The 15710-nt window shown below is 34.7% G+C and overlaps 1 protein-coding gene across 7 annotated transcripts in view; it reads left to right on the top strand.

Annotated features, from left to right (window-relative positions):
* Positions 1–15710, top strand: part of NRIP1 (nuclear receptor interacting protein 1) — a 258524-nt gene that overhangs the window by 15193 nt on the left and 227621 nt on the right. For 6 of the 7 annotated variants that reach the window (XR_005019643.1, XR_005019644.1, XR_005019645.1 and 3 more), the window contains exon 2: positions 4167–4244. The exons of the other annotated variant lie outside the window; for it this stretch is intronic. The gene's annotated coding sequence lies outside the window, so the exon portion shown is untranslated. The remainder of the gene's footprint in view (positions 1–4166; positions 4245–15710) is intronic. 7 annotated transcript variants of the gene reach the window in all.

Raw genomic sequence — 15710 nt, 5'->3', positions numbered from 1 at the left:
TGCAAGATGGGTGGGGGAACAGGTGAGAGAGGAAGAAAAATATTTCCTAGATGGAATTGTCAATTAACATGTTCCATAGCAAGCGTTTCAAATGGAGATATGGTCTCCTCTAGATACACTTCATCTTATGGAGTGTTTTTGGTCTGTTCCTTACAGGTTGAGTCATATTGCTCTTTTCTGGGTGTTATCTGAGCAACCTGTCAGTCCAGGATTTAACTTTACATTGAGAATTGATAAGTTTCTTTATTTAGGTACCTCCTTTTTGGACAAGATAGATCATTTATCTCTGTACCACTGTATACATTTAAAAAGTGTGTAATATTTTGTTCATTGACTTCCTAGGGAGAGGTAAGGAAAAGAAAAGAGAAAATGGAAAGAGGAGCACACACATGCATGCTTGCTATGTGGGTGGGATTTACTATGCTCACCTGAGGCTGATGCATGCTGTTAAAATGAAGTGTGTCAGAACCTAAGCTTGGACTCTTTTCTTCAACTTTGAGAGCTGTAAGAGTGATGCCATTAATATAGTTCATTTTCAGTTCACGGTTGTAGCTCATTTAAAGACACACAAAGGCTAGACTGTGGTTATAAAAATTGGTTTTAACATATTCTAATATCCAAGGAAAGGCTAATTTATGTGTATGAAATAGAACTTTAGATAAATATTGTGATCATAATTAATGAGCTTTAGGAACATAAAGCATTCAGTCTTTTGGATGGACAGAGGGAAGTGTTTGAGAAATAACAAAAGTTATATTTATCAGAAAATTATCGTGAGCCTGAGATTTGAAATCAGATAAAAATGTGACCAAGAACACTGGAAGCAATATTAGAGGATGCTGATTGGCCCCAGTGCTTTTATCCTTGTCAAGATATGTGAACCATGAATTGCTTGTTACATAGTTATACAGATTATCTATATCATGTTAAAGCCTGAATTATTTCTTATAGAAAGGATTAAAATATCTAAAGAAGATATGGTCACTGAAAGTTATATGTGGATCGTAATAGTAACTAGTACTTTTTAAAATACATGTATGCATTTATTTTACTACTAAGGTATTCCAAAGTGAATTGGCTTAACTTATAGAGAGAAATTGAGATTTTATTTTATTTCTCATTTAAAAAGGACAAAGTGGCATCAAGGTGTTGGAGTTTGTTTAAGAATATAGTACTTAAATATATTTTCATCCTTGTGTTCTTTGTGGAGTAGCATCAATTGAAATGATTGGGATCTAATTCAGATTTACATGAAAAGAGTCTTGCCCTTCTAGGTAGGGAGAGAAGGTGAAGAAGCATAAATTTTATAATATCATTGCTTCTTTTTCACTAAATCATTTTTAAATTGCAAAAGTTTGGCTTGAGCAGTATAGAAATGCTTTGGTAGTACATTAAATGTGGGAGATTTATCTAATTTAATGGGCCGAAATTTCTTAAATGAATCTCCTGGTGATGTTATCTTAAACCGAAAACAAATATTTGAGGCTCTACATTTGTACTAATATTACAGACATTTTTAAGGGTGTCTAGATCCTAACCTTTTAGTTTCCTTCTCTTTTCTCCAGTAAATTCAAGTGCCAATAACATCTAGTTTGTGTTAGAATTTTACTAAAGGGAAATATTTTATAGGATTAACTTGTTTTTGTGTGTTATGATATATTCTAAGGTTCTGAGGAATACACATTGTCCCTCGTCATTTATGGTAGTCAGTTTCTGTCAGTCAGTTGTATTTCTTTACTTTTACTAACGTGGTATTATTGGCTTTGAGACATAAAAGTCTGCTCCTCTAAGCAAATTAGTTGAGTATTTGCTTAGGTTATGAAAAATGAAAGCAGAAATGCTTAGTATACTTAACATCCTGTGTTTGCCCTAAAAATTGTTACAGCTTTATAACCTGAATTTTAGTTGTTAGAAATTTTTGTGAAACAATGGAAAAAGTAATAGCCCTATTTCATATTTTGATTTTAAATGCTGTTAAGGCACAGAATTGCCCTTTGCCTCTATTCAGGGAGATTGATTTTAATAAGAAAACCATAATATATGGTGGACTTATCAAATACGTATTCTTACTATATTTTATACGTATATTTATAAAATCAGTGTGTATATGTATGATATATTTCAGATAGAGATGTTAGAGATGGCTGCACCTGTTGATTGCATTAAGCTTTGGGTGTCTCCTGAGGAGGGAGGGAGAAGGACTACCCCACTGCCTAAGTGCATCGTTCCTCCCCCTCCTCGGTAAATTGCGTACATTTTACTTTTTTGTATTCTGTGACCTTGCAGTCAGTGACTTCAGCCCAGAATAGTTTCAGAGTCATGTAAATGAATGCAATTAAGGTATTGCTTATCATCTTACATAGTTCAGATGGAACTTTATTGGATAGAGAGGTTTGTTTGCTTTATGAGGAAGGTCAAAGTAAGGTTAAATTTTATTACATAAAATGATTTGGTAATGTTTTTATTTCGTTGCTGAAAAAGTAGCGTCCTAATAGGAAATGATAAGGTTTTTTTTTTTTTTTTTTTAAATCACTAGGAGGTCTCTTCAGGGTTTGTTTGTTTGTTTTTTCTATTTTAAGGCGATGCCAGCTGTCTACTAATAAAATTCTAGGAATATTCTGCCTTAGTTATGATTCTAGGTATTTTTGACTTACACATATAAGTGACATTGCCAGCTGCTGATGGAGGGTAGCTTAGGAGCTGCTGATGGCGTGCCTAGAGGGTTTGTGTTAATGTCCAGTTACCATGCCAATTGGTGCAGGACCTCAGACAGCAGGGCTAGAATCCCAATTCACCTGGGCAGAAAGGAGCCCTGCCACCAGCCGGCTGATTGTCTGTAGGGGGTGGGAGAGTATTGACATAGATACCAGGAGAGTCTTGCTAATGAAGAACTGAGAGAAAGAAGGGAGACGGAGAGGGAGAGAGAATGAGAATTGAGTGTGTGTGTGTATGTATGAAGTATGAAATTTTTAAAAAGGCGAGTATTCTTCATTGTAGCTGGCTCATATAACTACCTGCTTTCCTTTGCTGGTATTATTTTTACCTCAGCATGGTATATCAGTTGATAGAGTCTCCCAGATTCGTTGGTTCATAGAGCAGACTTTCACGCAGCATCAGCTCTGTGCCTTGCGCCGTGCTAGGTGCTGGAGGATTCAGAGATGAATGCAAGGCTCGCAGTCACAGGGAGAGTAACAGTAAGCAGGATACAGAGGAAGTGACCCGGAGGCAGAGTGGTTGGACAGCCTGCCTCCCTAGGATGTTAAGGAAGCATCACTCAAAGAAAGTTGTACTCTATATATGGTTTTAAGGAGACTGAAGGGCACTGGTAAAATGAAGTGATAATGAAAAATACTTTATTTGGGGAGTTTAAGGTTTAGGTTTATGGATTTATTTGTAGGCTAAGCTATAATCCTTGAGAACCAATCATAGGCTATGGGATAGGAATTGAGAACTCTAAAAATGTAAACCAGACATAAATGCAGTGGGTGATGCGAGTGGAATGCTGCTGTGGTGGAGCCTCGGAGTTTGCACCGTACCTGTCTTATCACCAGCTGGTCTCACTGTCCGTTGGCCTGTTGGTCAATGTACAGCTTCCAAGGCCACCACAGTGTTAAAGTGTGGACTGTGGGTCTTGCTGGCCTAAAACCTTTTCACCCACTCTTCTGTTCTTAAAAGTATAAACTGTCCCACATGTTGATGTCATTCTGTATCTAGGAAGGTTCTAATTCCAAGTTTAACATTTTTTTTGTTTCTAAGGGTCTAGAAAAAAAAGTGAGGCGTTTCAGTTCTTGTGTTGACTACCAAATAATTCTAGTACTTTTTCTCCCAGAATCCTTGATCAGAATTCCTCTTGGTCATTGACATTAACTTCTCACACACTTGAGAACTGGTGATATAGTCTTTAATGCAGTGTAAAGACAGATAAGTAGTGTTTTGGTATAAATAATTTTGTAATGCGTATTTTTTATCAGATGTGATCAACAGCTATGCCCAAGGAAAACATGTATAATTAGGAATTTTTTTACTTGCAATACATCTTTTTTTGTCATTTTTTTCAGATTTTGTTTTTCAGTCAGTAGTTAAGAGTTCTTTGTAAAACGTGCTATTGAAATTCTTTGAGATAAGATGCAACTTGAAGTAACACTTATTTTTATTAATTTTCACAGAGTGTTTGGATTGTGAGCAATTTAAGCTCTATCCTCAGGATCCATTATTTTAACATTTGGGAGAAACACATCCAGAAGGTATTGTATTTTGTCTCACTGCTCCATGTTTTAAAATGTAGTTAAGCCTTTTCAGTTATAGGAAAGAAAGAATATTATGCCATATTTAATTGTTTAGTTTTCTTAAGTTTCAGATATTGATAAACTAGTTATTTGACATTTGTAATAGAGGAGAGGGATATATTTCAGTGTTGGTAAATTATGAATTTTGTGTGAGTAGAAGGAATCTGGTTTAGATGGAACCAGTTTTGCCTTTTTCAAACATCTGAGATATTTACATTTTACCTTTTCAGCATAGTACTATTTTAAAGAATGTTTTGATTTGAAAATGAGTTATAAAAAGTTTCTGTTTATCTAAGACCATGTGAAATATACATTAAACATTCAGGCAGTCTTAAAGTTCTTCCTGCCTATAACAATTCTACCTTCTAGCATAGGGACCAGCTGCCATCTGTATTTTCATCAGGGCCCGTGGACATATTCAGCCAGGTCACCTGACTCTGCCTCTGAACATCCATCTGCTAAGTTCCCTCTGCATTATCACATGTGTCTAGGTTGGTGCAGCATAATAATTAATCTGCTCATAGACCCTGAGTCCCAGGATATGTGATGTATTACTAGGAAGGAAGGATATTAAGATTGTCAGTTGAGAAACTTACCTGCTTTGTGTTTCTGTCCTTTACAACCCCAAGAGCCCGTGTGGATACACCAACCGATTTGGCTGAGGTCAGTGGTGGACACAGTTCCCTTCAGCCATACCCCAGGGTTTCCTTCTTGGTGTCCACCTTGATACCTCCCCCCAAGTCTTGTGTTTGTCTTTTATAAAACTTGGCAGCTGTCTTGCTTGGAATAGACACAGATGAAGGAAGAATGCATACATACATTTAATAAGATAATATATTTGTTGTAGTGAATAGGTCAACTTCTTTGAGTACATATTACTCTATTAACTGGATAGTCATGATTTATATTCACATGAAATGACACAAAAATCAGTTTTACAAATTTTCTTAAATAATCGCTTGTCAAGCACTATGAGTTTCTAGGATTGGATGAATATAGTCTTTTATATTTCCATAGAACATTGTATTGAACTCTGTATGCTCAAGGTTATTCACTATTAGCAAAACAGCATTTTCTCCCTCTTCCTGTCAGAGGGGGAGGGTAAAAGCAAATAAGAAATCTAAATAAACACATTAGGACTGTGAAAGGACTTCTAGTGAACTCCCAAATACTAAATTTAATTTTTATGTATGCGTTATCAATGAAAGAAAGGATATGATCAGAAACCCTGAATTTTGAGGAGTTTAAAGTTATCTTTTTAAACTAAGAATTAACTATTATAATTACGTATTTAAAGACATAAACATTCAAATAGTTTATAACTGTTAGTTACAGAGAAGATTATTACACTTTTTAAAGCCATTGGGAATTATCCATTTATGAAAATTTATCAGGTAATCTCAAAATTAAGAGTAGGTTGGATAGAATTGAACTGGTTACTAGTTTTTATTAATAAAAAATGGCAAAGAAATTAAGTTTAGTTGTAGGGTTGAGTAGAGAAGTTCTTGTGTAAATTCTGAATAAGAATTGATTTTAAGTAATTCTTTTGAAAATAGCTCATGATATGTCAGGCCCTTTTTAAAAAAAAGTTACTTATATTAAAAAACAAAAACAAAAACCACTTTACAGAAGTCTAACTTCATGTAGTTAAATTGGCACTCTTACTTGCTAGTTCAGAGATTTTTTACGTAAGCGTACTCTGCGTAACTACACTACACCCTACCCCAGGAGGTTTGTTGGTGTCTTTCCTGGTCAATACTGCCTTCACCCAACAGAAAAACCAGTCTTTGGCATCTTTTATCTTGGATTAGTTATGCCTGTTATTGAACTTTATACAATTGGAATCATGTAGTATGAACTCTTTTGTGTCTGATTTTTTTGATTAACATTATGTCTTTAAGTCATCCATGTGTGTATCATCGCCCTCTCTCCCCCGCCCAGTCGTATATATTCCATTGTATGATTATACCATCGTTTATCCCTCCTACAGTAAATGGACATGGAATATCTTTCCAGTTTGGGGTTAAAATAAGGCTGCTATGACCTTTTTTTATCTTTTGGTAGAAATAAGCATTCATTTCTGATAAGTATATGCACAGGAATGGAACTGCTATGTGGTGGAGTATATATATGTCTAACTTCAGTAAATAGGTACTTGGAGCACTTTTAAGGATATTTAGGAAATGTCAATCTGTATCTTTACTAATGATGGTTCTTATTGTGAAATGGACTTTTCTCCATCTTTACGTAAACTCTAAAGTTGTTTTTTAGGAGTTATGAAATTTTCCCATCTGTTAAAATTAAGTTGTCTGTTTTCTGATTCCATTATGATATGTGTTTGGTTCATGAAACTTAGATCTACCCTAACTCTAGTGAGGGGAAATAGGACATAGAACCCTTCTATACATACTTATGACTAAGGAAATACTGAAAATGGATTTTGAAACAAATTAGACATATCATATAATGAAGACTTTTACTTTATTGCTGAATTTTTTGGATACCTCTTTGAATATCTAAAACCATAGATGCATTTGAGTTTCTGATGAATGTTTCTTGCTACCTTTATCTGTGTTTGTATTACTCTGTTTGGTGATATAAAGTGAAACTATTCAGTCTAGAACATAAGTACTTGAGAAATTTTGTATTAATCTTTTTCTCAGTCTTTATTATAGAGAAGAGCTGTTGAATAGAAATATAATGTGAGCTCAAATATTAAGTTTTCTAGTAGGAATGTTTAAAAAAAGGAAAAAGAAACTAGTGAAGTTAGTACAATATTTTATTTATCCCAACATCTGAAAACTATTATTCCATTGCTTAATTAGTATAAATTTATGAGATATTTTACATTCTTTTTTCTCATACTAAGTTTTTGAAATTCAGGGCGTATTTTTACTTTACAGCCCATCACAGTTCAGACTAGTCAGTTTTAAAGTACTCAGTAGCCACCTGTGTCTTGTAGACAGCATGGTTATAAAGTTACATCTCGGATTTTTTTAAAGATAGTGCTTTAGTCTAATTCATACCTAGTTAAAATTATCCTAAAAAATTCAATAGAAAGATGCCATGCAGATTCTAATATAGTATGTTTCAGTAGGTCTCAAACAGCCTGTTTCCTTCAGTGTTGGAATAAATAACATTGTTTTTTTGTTTTGTTTTTGGTTGAACATGAGATACAGCAATTAGCCAGTGTTTACAGGACATTTGTATGAAAAATACATACCTTTAAAGTGTAAAATCACAATCTGTAACAACAGATCAACATTGTCCATCTTCCTCTAGGTTATATGCTAGATAGAATTTTAGTTTGTTTTTTTTTTTTTTTTTTTTTGAGCATGGCTGGTTTACTTTTAATATGATAAATTGACATATGATGTAACTCCACTATCTTCTGAGTAAAATAGGGCAGCTAAAAAAAGGTTGTATGTATACATATAGATGTACCTATGACTTTTCATTAATGAGGATATTTAAAGTTTACCTGGGTTTTGAGGGTTAATGTTTCTTCATGTATATATTTGCCAAGTGAGATGAAGCAGGAGCTGTCAGTTGTCTCACATGAACTTGGGTCAGATTTTGCTAGCAGATTGGTTTGCTTTAAACTTTTTAGTGTTCAGAATTCGGAATGTGAATAAGGAACTACTAGTCTGTGAAAATGGTCATGTGTGGAGGGCTGTCATAAGCGGTAAAGCCCAGTAAGCAATACTGGCCATAATCACATGTGTTAGTGGTTATTTTGGGTTCCTGATATAAGGTAGTTTTTTTATAGCCATTCCCACCAACACGTTTTTTAATAGCACTCCCTCCTCCCTTTTAAATGAAGTCAACTATACTTTTTGACACCCAGTTATAATAGTACATGGTATTTTTTAAAAAAAGAAAATCAGTTCTCTGCTTATAAAACCCTTCACCTCAGTTATAGTAAAACTAAAGTTCTTGCATTAGCTGATAAGGCCACGGCATCTTCTTGATGAGGCCTGTGCTGGTGACCACTCCACTCAAAGTGGGAGCTGCATCTCCACTCTCTTTTCATTTTCCACAGCACTTATCACCTTTAAAATACTATGAATTTTTAAAATTAATTGTTTATTGATTGTTTTCCCCTTCTAGAATGAAAGTGCTCTGAGAGCAGAAATCTTTTTCTGTTGTGTTTGTCACTGATATATCTGAAAGAACCTAGAATAATTCTGGGCATCAATTGGTATAGCCACTCTGGAAAACAGTATAAAGGTTCCTCAAAAACTTAAAAATAAAACTACTATATGATCCAGAAATCCTACTTCTAGGTATATATCCAGAGAAAGTGAAATCAGGATCTTGAAGAGATATTTGCATTCTTATTTCTTTGCAGCATTATTTACAATAGCCAAGACATGGAAGCAGCCCACATGTCCATTCACATATAAGTGGGTAAAGAAAATGTATCTACATAAAGTGGAATATTATTCAACCTTAAAAAAAAAAGAAATTCTGTCATTTGTGACAACATGGATGAACGTAGAGGACATTATCCTAAAAGAAATAAGCCAGATACAAAAGAATAAATACTACATGACCCCACTTATATGAAGAATCTAAAAGAATCAAACTCATAGAAGGAGAGAGTAGAATGGTGGTTACCAGGAAGTGTGGGAGGGAGAAACAGAGAGCTGTTGGTCAAAAGGTACAAACTTTCAATTACTCAAGTCCTAGAGATCTACTGTACAGCATATTACCTATAGTTAGCAATAGTGTATTTTATACTTAAAAATTTGCTGAGAGTAATGTTAAGTGTTCCTATCACACAAAAAGAGGGCGGGAGGAAACTTTTGAAGGTCATGTATGTGTTTATGGTATTGATAACGGTGATGGTTTCACAAATGTATGCTTAGATCTAAACCCATCAGTTGTATACCTTAAATATGTACAGCTTTTTGTATCTACATCATATCTCAATAAAGTGGTTTAAGAGAACACTGGACATCTAGAAGTAGCTCATAAGTATTTATTGACTAAATATTTATTGAATATATGAAGAAGATACACTATTTTTCACTCCTGAAAATTTGCCTTTATGGACTTTCTGGGGCAGGGAATATTTAAAGGAAGAGAAAACAAAAATCTTCAGTTATATTTGTAATAATACATTTTGATAATTTGAATTAGTTGAAAGTAGTTTATTCATCAAACTGATATGTATATCCCTATTAAAAGTAATATGTAAATATGAGGTTTTCCACAAATAGAGTGTAATATTATGGTCAGGTAATTTATCTTTGGAGTATACATACGTGCATTTTTCCATTTCGTCATAAAATATTGGTAATCAGTTTGAGAAATATGTTTATAAGAGATATCCTGTGTTTCTGTAAAATATAGAGACATTCACTGTATTTTGGTATCTTAAAATTAGTATGCATCAGGCAGACCTTGTGGTTTTTAAGAAGTAGTTTCTATATAGTAAAGTATAGGTTATCGTTCCATTTTATACAGATATTTTCTAATTGTAGTTTTTGAAAATTTCAGTTTGGGGTCATCTACAATAAATGTTTTTAAAATAGTATAAAAATGTAAACAAAGACTTACAGTATTAAGAAATGGTATTTGCTACTCTAGAATACATTCAAAGGAGATGTTATAATGTTTATTCCATTATAGGATAGGTAACTTGATGAGATGACTTAAGCAAAGTCTTTCCTGCAAGTCTATTTGCAAGTTTTTGGTTTTATATTATGCCTTTATATATTCAACACATGATAGCAGGCGACCGTGTATATGACTATTTCTATAATCATTTTTATTAGAACAGGAAGAATTATGAGATTGATTTCTTTCTTTTTCCACTTCCATCTTCTAAATTCAAGCTTTAGTACTTCATACCTGTTAGACAGTTACTATAGTAGCTTTCTAACTGGTCTTTTACCTTTTAGTTTTTATTATCCAATATGTTCTACACACTACAGCACAATAAAACTTTCTGAAGACATAATCATTACCCTGAGCACAAAGACCTTTGCCCACAAGATAAAGGCCAAGTCTTGTTTCTACCCGGCTCCTGCATCATATTCCATTTGCCTAATCCTTGAGCGTGTTAATTGCACACTTCTTAAACTGCCACAGTTTTTGCCATCTTCATCTCAGATGTGTTGTGATCTTCTTCTGTCTCTAGTTCTCTTTTACCAGAACACTACCCATCCTGTGATTTGTATGATCACCCTAAAAAAGGAACACATGCCCTCTTGCACTTTCTCAGTAGTTGATGAGTACCATTCACATGACATTATTTTATTGGTCTTTTCAGCAAGATTGTAAACTTCTGAAGGGAAGGGACCATATCTTTTATAAAATTGTGATTTACAAAGCACAGCTTGATGCCTCCCATATACAGGGTGATACAGGGTGATAAATTGAAGTGTTGATGAAAAAAACAACTCCAGGGTATACCCTGGAGCTTTAGAGACAATCAAAGGATTTAAAAATTCATCCTGTATTCATTGTATATTATGCAAGTTATTTAAACTTATTGTGCAGTAGTTTCTGCATGGGGTTTGTGTGAAGATGAAACGATAGCGTGTATGTCGGAAATTTGTAGGTTCCAGAGTTTGATACAAGTGTTCGTGATAATACCCAAACTGTATTTTGTTGTGTATATAAATTTCTTTGGCTTAACTTAATGTGAAATATACAGAATGTTGTTTTAATGTTCCTTACCTGAATGATGGCAAGATTGATTTAATGTTAGCTGAATGTGTATTCTAATAAATCTCTTTACTGTTCATCTGAAACAAGAACAAAAATCCAGATGCCTTTGGTGAAAGTAATGAGTTAACTTTTTGGACTGCAACAGTTTCAAAGATGAATGAATTTAAAAGTTTTGTTAACTTTCCAGAATTGATCCTTAATTCCTCATACTGAATTACATTGGGGTTAAATACATTTTTTGAAGGGCATCTTTTCACAGATTTCCATAAATTTCTTAAAGGTGACCCCATCCCTGTCAGTTCTATTTCCTAGGAGTATTTAAAACTAAATAGCTTACCTGGCTAGTGCAGGTTTTAAACAGGACTGAATTTGCGAAAAGCTTTTTATTTGATTGGGGATAAGTTCTGGTGCTAAGAACAGTATTTTGGAATAGAAGAAGTTTCTGTCTTTCAGAGATTTTTTTCCCCTCAAAAACAAAATCTGAATGTCATGCATACCTGGATGATAGCTGTAAATTAGCTTAAAGAAAGAGGTAGGTTGAGGTTCAGGGGGAGATGAGTTTCATAAGACCAGCATCTTAAACCATGAATGCTGTCATCACACATAAAATAGGCCCTGAAAATGTGGGCCTGTTATGGTCTTCTGTATTTAAATGCTCAGATATTGGTGACACAAAGTGGTAACAGAAACTGAATTTGTAAGGAGGAGGCAATGATTGTGGTTTCTGAGTCTTCCTTACTCATAACAAAATATGATGCGCAGTTTGGATAACATTCTTTTGACCACTAAAGAGGCTTGGGAAGTTAACCTTATAGGCCGCCTGGATGCTTTTAGGCAGTCAGTATAAAGAACCCTTACTTTATGACCTAGGGTATAAAGTTTAGAAAATATTAAGCCTTTTTTTTTTTTTAAGAAATTCACGTTCTTTTATTTATTTATTTATTTATTTATGACTGTGTTGGGTCTTCGTTTCTGTGCGAGGGCTTTCTCTAGTTGCGGCAAGCGGGGGCCACTCTTCATCACGGTGCGCGAGCCTCTCACCATCGCGGCCTCTCTTGTTGCAGAGCACAGGCTCCAGACGCGCAGGCTCAGTAATTGTGGCTCACGGGCTTAGCTGCTCCGCGGCATGTGGGATCTTCCCAGACCAGGGCTCGAACCCGTGTCCCCTGCATTGGCAGGCAGATTCTCAACCACTGCGCTACCAGGGAAGCCCCTTTTTTGTTTTTTTAAGGCTTGGTTTTACTTTATATTACAGACAAAAATTCTGAAAGAAAGTCTGTGTTTATTCTAACAGAAATAGATATAACCTGACAGTGAAAATTATTAAAGTTACACTGACAAGTATATTAAAAATATGTGCATGGAGTTTTTGTATTAATACTGAGTTCATGCTAAGCTGCCATTTTCACGGTAATTTCAAGAAATAAGAAATGGATAACATTTTCATTTTATTTAAGTACTCCCATGAGTTTCTGTTAAGGGTGAAAACGTCATGACAGTATTTGTTACAAAGTCACATCCAATTTAAACCTAGTCTGGTGACCACAGAATACTATTATTTTAGCTTAAGTCTTGTACAAAATAATGTAACGTCTTTTCCTCTTGGTTACTTTAATGTAAAATGAAGATTATCATGCTTTCTTTTTCCCACCAAAATTGTCTGAAATAAATCTATGTGAACTATTTAAAACATTCAAGTTTCAGCATTTAGATTTTTATTCTGATAGGCTTATCACATGATCACTAGTCACTAGCTTAAAAGCTTGTATTTTAAAAGAAAACATTTATTAGGGATAGGATTCCCATTTTCTCCTGAGAGAAGGCAGAAGTAGTTGTTTTCTTTCTTTGTTTTATTAAAAAAAATAATTAACCCAAGGGATATATTTCTCTTTTACCTCTTACGCAGACACTTAAAGAGCTGCCGCCATCATGGCCACAGTTCAATATGTGATGAGGAAAATGCTGGTCTTAGAATCGTAAGATTTATATTTGAGCCATAGCTCTCCATGGGGACTGCTAGCAAATTGCTTAACCTGAGCCTCAGTTTCCTGATCTGTAAAACGAGGATACAACCTACATCACAGGAATAGTCCACAAAGTAAATGAGGAAATGAAGTTCGTTGTCACCAATGTAACGTTCTAGAAAGATAACATGTTATTGACAATGTTGTTAATTCTATATTTTTCAAAAGAAGTAAGTTTTTGTATGACCACTGTTTACTCAATAGCACACCCTTCTAAATTAGGATCTTTTCTTACACACATTTTGCATTTTTATTTCTTTGTTTCTCCTCCACTTTAAGAGTTTTCATAAACTCTGGTCTATACTTTTGAACGCCTTTCAAATTTGAACCAGTTAACATCTGCCACCTACTGACCCAGTTCTCTCCACTTCCTCTAATCTTGCCCTCCACATACACAGTTGCTTGTTTTTGCTGGGTGATTAAGCTGGCCATCATTTGATTTTCAAAGATCTAGATTAATACAGGGTTAGAAACAGCAGCTTCTGAATGCATCTGAACTGTAAAGCAAGGTGCGTAACAGCCAGTAATGATTTCCGCCCCCCTGCCCCGAGAACAATTAGTAAAACCCCACATGGACTTGCTTTTTCTTCCATTGTACAGCATTTATAGGTTTTAAAAGTGATTTCTGCTCACATATACAGATTAAAAACATTTTTTCAGTACGTATGAGTTTGTGAAATGACTCACCTCACATGTAAGTACTTCAAAATGCATGCCCTTAACTACTATTTGAATTTTTATAGATTTGTACTTTTGCTGACTGCAAGAAAATAAAAGACCTAGCGCCAGTTCTTACTGGGTCAAGATTTATTTTAAAGTACCAACATTTCCTCAGCTTTTTGGTACTTAGAAAGTCATACAGATTTTCCTGCAAAAAGGTTTAACAGGCTTTATTCCAGGAAGGAAAATTCAGGATGCTTACGCTGTGGTGGTAACAAAAACAGTGTACAGTTGACCCTTGAACAAGACAGGAGTTGTGTCACCAGCCCCCCACCCTGTGCATTTGAGAATTTGCATATTACTTTTGATTCCCCCAAAACTTAACTACTAATAGCCTACAGTTGACCATAAGCCTTACCGATAAAATAGTCAATTAACACGTATTTTGTACGTTAAATGCATTATGTACTGTACTCTTACAATAAAGTAAGCTAGGGAAAAGGAAATGTTATTAAGAAAATCATAAGGAAGAGAAAATGCATAGTACTGTGCTGTGTTCATCCATATGCTAAGTTTACATCATCTGTTAAGATGAATTGTCTGTTAGTACCTACATCAATATTGTCTTATATGTTGTAAAACGCTATAGGTGTTGTATGCTTTATTAACATTAGACATCAAACATGAAAAGATCACGTGAAAATTTCATATTTATTTACAGATATAACAATTCATGCGTTGATAACGAAGAAGAACAGTATGATCGCTTTATGGTAGCCTAGTGTAATCAGCACAGTTGTTTCACGGCAGCCCAGCCTATACACTAATGAATGAATCCTTATAAAATTTTTATGGCATACCGTATTGCACTCATGTTCGGGGAGCATACTGTACAGTAATGTGATTCTTTGAAGGCAAAGTTATAAAACAAAATTAACACATTATTAATTTTATGTTAAATATCACTCACCTTATGCCTATGTAAGGATAGACTAGTATCTACATACACTTTATGCATTCATGACATACCTTTTTCTTAATTTTTTGATATTTCTAGTCTAGGTGGTTTGTCTGAAGCTGTTTCAAATTGTCACAAATCTCAAAAAAATTTCCAATATATTTATCGAAAAAAATCCACATTTAAGTGGACCCATGTAGTTCCAAACAAGGGTCAACCGTTTTTGGTGAATTTGTTCGTAGAAATTGCCAGAAACTAGTCTACCCTAGAAATGTATTTTTATTTAAAGAGGCTAGTGGGGGCCGTAAGGACTAGTATATATATTTGTGTCTTCAGCGTAGCTCTAGGTGCAGAAAATTTGACTGGTGATCTAAAAATAGACTATTAGTTTTTCATGAAATGATCAGGAGACAAGTTGACCAAGGCAACTGGTTTGCCAGGGTGGAGTCTTTACTGGGCAGTGGTCTGTGGAATGCGTTGTAGAGGCACACTGACCTGAATCGGAATCATGGTGTACTCCTGACCTGCTGTATGACTTTGGGCAACCCACTCCACTGTCCTGAGCCTTAGTTTCTTCATCCGTAAAGTTACATAATATCTATTTTACAGGTAACAATTAAAGGAGATAATACATGACTTAACACTGTTGTCAATAACTGGTATTATTTGCCATCTAGTTAATAAAAGTTAATCATAATAGCTGGGAATTAACCCTCCAAATAGTTGTTTTAAAAACTTGCATTCCATGTTGAGAGTCATTAAAATATAGAAATATATTTGTGACTTTTAAAAAGTCTTTAGAAAACCATATTCAAGTCAAAGCAGTATTTACAGGTAAGTGGATTGAATTTGACAAGGATTGAGACACTGGTGTGTGTGTGATGGTTTTGAACAAGTGTGAATCCTAACTCTGCCACTTACTTAGTGACTGTTGGCTTTGGGCTAGTAATCTTGCCTCCTAAGGCTCAGTATTCCCATCTGTAAAGTGGGGATAATTTTATAGGGTTGTTTTGAAAATTAAAGGAATTAAACCATAGAAAGCGCAATGCAGTTCCTGGCACATGGTCTGTAGTCATTTTTAGCTGTTCTTTTTAGGCCACA

This window comes from Balaenoptera musculus, chromosome 4, assembly GCF_009873245.2.
Source record: "Balaenoptera musculus isolate JJ_BM4_2016_0621 chromosome 4, mBalMus1.pri.v3, whole genome shotgun sequence".
NCBI lineage: Eukaryota > Metazoa > Chordata > Mammalia > Artiodactyla > Balaenopteridae > Balaenoptera > Balaenoptera musculus.
Note: the sequence above shows the minus strand (reverse complement) of the source record. Positions and strands in the feature narration are given on the sequence as shown.